The sequence below is a fragment of the Pseudophryne corroboree genome, chromosome 6 (genome assembly GCF_028390025.1).
Source record: "Pseudophryne corroboree isolate aPseCor3 chromosome 6, aPseCor3.hap2, whole genome shotgun sequence".
NCBI classification, from domain to species: Eukaryota; Metazoa; Chordata; class Amphibia; order Anura; family Myobatrachidae; genus Pseudophryne; species Pseudophryne corroboree.
In genome coordinates, this window is record NC_086449.1 from 154,266,417 (window position 1) to 154,270,580 (window position 4,164).

Genomic DNA, 4,164 nt, shown 5'->3' on the forward strand with positions numbered 1-4,164 from the left:
AATAGTCATAAGGTTACTGACTACTGGAGATGGGAAGGATCCTGATGGTACTGGATATTGGTGGCAAAGAACCAATGTAGCTAGAGATTGATGGTGGAACACCGATGGAGCTAGAGATCGATGGTGGAACACCGATGGAGCAGGAGATCGATGGCAGAAAACCGATGGAGCTAGAGATCGATGGCGGAACACCAATGGAGCTAGAGATCGATGGAGGAACACAGATGGAGCTAGAGATCGATGGCAGAACACCAATGAGCCAGGCAGAGTTGCAAGTAGGATGGAAGTCAGGTCTCAGGGCAGAATGTAATCTCCTGGAGCGAGGTAACCTGGAAGCAGCTAAGAGCAAACAACCATACAGGGTATGACAATCATAGCACTGGTGATTAGGCAGTCCTTACCCAGCATTCTTATAGGAGCCAGTGTGCGGGGATTGGCTGGGACAATCAGTTGGACAGCAGGATACTCAGGATAGGCTCAGAGGAATCAGGTGACCGGGTCAAACATGGCAGCACCAATGTTTGGTTTAGGAGGGAAGCTCAGACAGTCACATGATTGGATGTGCTGCAGTCAGGTGATCAGGAGTTGTCACAGCAGTACTCCAGGCTTAGGCTCTGATGTGGATTGAGGCCTAGTAGGCCCAACAAATGAGTCATCCACAAATTCGCTTTCGGAATCTGAGTCCAAGTCCAGGGTGAGCATGAGAACGTTTACATTAGTGGAGAGAAATGCTATGCCAGATTGCACTTCAAAGAATTTTGAATTTCACGAGGAACCAGAATCAAAGGAAATGTAACCAAGTTTTAAATCAGCAGATCATTGTTCTTGAACTGGTTTTGCAGTATTTCTTTCCTTGGCAACTTGGAAGTCTTTGATACCTTGGTCTTGCACAAATAATGATTCTGCGGATGAGTTCGCAATGGACTGATTCAGACAGTCAGTCTTTGGATCAAATTCCTGTTGAACGGCTTTAATGAGAGCAGAGAAATTGGTTAGTATCGGATCTTTGGAGTTAAGAAGAGGAGTAGCCCACTCCAAAGCTTTGTCCCTGAAAGCTTGAAGGAAATAATTGATTGTATTAGCTGGAGTGATACCATCAGTTGATTTTGGCTCAATATCAGAAAGGTATTGATGTGCTAAAGCACAAAATTGGATTAAATCTCCCTCAAAGAAAACAGATGGAGGAACTTCAGATGAGCACTTGGCAGACTGATCAGTAGCCTAAGACTTAGCCTCTTGAATGAGATTGGTAGCTGGAGACCCTGGACTTGTTGATGAGAGAATAGAAACAGAGACAGACTGAAGTCTATTCTTAAGCCTGGAAGATGGAAGTCCTTTATTGGGACAGGCTGGCATAAGCTCTTTACCTAAACAAACAGAAGGATCCGGAGTAAATCCTGATGAACTTGAACTGGCTGGAACCAGAGGAGACTGTACCGGACATATGGACGAGACCAATACAATATACAAATTTGGCAATAGTGCGCACCCTCTGTGGTATAGGGAATACTAATGGAATACGTCACTTTCAAAGTCCAGTTTTTCCGACTTCTAGAATGTAAGTTCTCCATGGATTTATACCAGCGAAATATATCCATGTTAAAATTAATTTCTCTTAAATCTTGAAATGGCGATTCACCACAAACTGTAACAGCAAGCTTTAAAAGTATCTTCTCTTTATAGTCAAATCTCTTTCTCTTTCAACAGTATGATTGCGATTTCCACACCAACCCAAAAAATTAAAAAGGGGGGTATATAGTGAAGTACAGTTTAATATCAACAACAATACTTCAGACAAAATTTGCATACTTTGGCTATTGTGGTAAAAAATTAATATATAATAAAACCAAACTAGTCAAATAAATACTATGGATATATAAGAAGCCTGGTTTGAATATATTATAGGATGTTTATTATAAAATGTTTGTTTATTAAATTAAGAACGTTTTAAGATACATGAAACATCCCATAATGAATGCAATATAAGACAAATTAATTTAATATATATTGAGAAATATTCTAAAAGAAACTGTGAATATCTATTAGGCTAGTGGTTAGAGCATTGGTTTACCATGAACGAGGGTTAGAGTTCAAGTCCCGGTGAGCCAGAATTATGACACATATATATATATTTTTGTATTTTCATCTCATTTTGAATTTTGGCTTACAATCAATCAGATATGAAATTAACTATATCTCTCCTTGATAAACATGTGTGACATTATATTATGTGTAGGTATTTTTAATTTTTAATATGGTTGACATTAACTATAAGTGTTCCAGTTGTGTGAATCAGGCTAAACAGAGCATTATAAAGCAGAATGCTAATGATATAATACACCTGTGGTTTGACCTGGACCAATAGGAAAAAGGATTAATCAGGGTGGTCATGTATATAAAGACTTTGGGATAGAAAGCACATTACTCTTTGAAAAAGCACCTGTGTGCGAAACGCGTTAGTGATCTGCTGTTCACCCTGACAAGTGTTACCCCACTTTTGGATCTACCCCGCCGGACTGGGAGCTAAGGACAACTAACGAGACTCCACACACCTGCCGCTCCAGCTGAGCCATAATCGGAGGAGACGCGGCTAGCCAGGTGGGGAGTCTGCTCTGCATGTGTCCGCATACAAGCGGCTTCAGCACACTGAGGAATAGAGACCATCCAGCACCGCTACCACCGCGAAAGAGAGACGGGAGAAGGGAGAGCTAAACACCGCCGCTGTGCACAGCAAGGATCTCCCCAGCACGTCCGTGCTCACGGCTGCGGTGGTAAGCGGCATTCATCTGTCTTAAAATTGACAGTCTACAGACTGTGGCCAGTATACAAACAGGAACTGTGTCTCTATTTAGAGGACTGAGTCCCAATATATTTGGAAAAACATCACCTATTGTTGTGGGAATACAAGTTATTTATTTACATACATCAGTGGAAGAAATAACTGTCCCAAAAACAGATCTGAGCACTGGATGTTTAAACATAGAATTAGTGTTACAGTTTTTAAGTGAGCTCATAGTGAATATGCATGCATATTGAGTTTTTATATATATTCACATTTGTGATATTTTTGAATTTAAATAAAAACCAGAGAGGTAATTTTAAATGTGTCTTTATTTATATACGCACCTGGTAATACAGCGCAATCAGTCATTCCTTTTTCTTTCTTACCTTTTTGGTTTCTGAGGAAGGAGAGCAAGTGAGCCCCCTACCTCACAATCAATTTTAGCTGTACGAACACAGGTACAGCTGGACGGAGGTTGCAGCTTAAACTACGTTAAAAATTAAGAATATGTATTATTATTAATTGATTAGCGCCTGAATCAGTGTTGTTTTTTCTATACTCGAGCATAGGCCCAAAGGCATGACCAGACTGGAGGAGAATGTAAAGTAAAATAAGTCTCTTTATTCAGCATGCAAGATGACACAGATAGCGGCAAATGGTAATAGACTCAATAATCGGTATCACTGATAATGCAGTAACATAGGCATAGGTAATGTGGTAGCAGGTGTAACATCGATGGCAAGATGTAATATTGGATGCAGTGTGAACCACTGATGAACTCCCAATATAAATGAACACACAATAGCAGACACAGTTGCAGTGTAAACCACTGATTAAGTCCCGATACAAATAAGCATAAGGTTCGATAGTGGAACACCGATGGGGCTAGAGATTGATGGAAGAACACTGATGAGCCAGGCAGAGCTGCAAGCAGGATTCAGGGCATAATGTAATCTCCTGGAGCAAGGTAACCTGGAAGCAGCTAAGAGCAAACAACCATACAGGGTATGACAATCATAGCACTGGTGATTAGGCAGTCCTTACCCAGCATTCTTATAGCAGCCAGTGTGTGAGGATTGGCTGGGACAATCAGCTGGACAGCAGGATGCTCAGGATAGGCTCAGAGGACCGGGCCAAACATGGCAGCACCCATGTTTGGTTTAGGAGGGAAGCTCAGACAGTCACATAATTGGCTGTGCTGCAGTCAGGTGATCAGGAGTTGTCACAGCAGTACTCCAAGCATAGGCTCTGATGTGGATTGAGGCCTAGTAGACCCAAACACTAGGGAGCAGACATTATGCTGAGTTGCTGAACACTAGATCTTGGCAATTACACAGATAATTCCTACTAAGGTGATAATCAGCAAGTAATCAAGTCTGCAG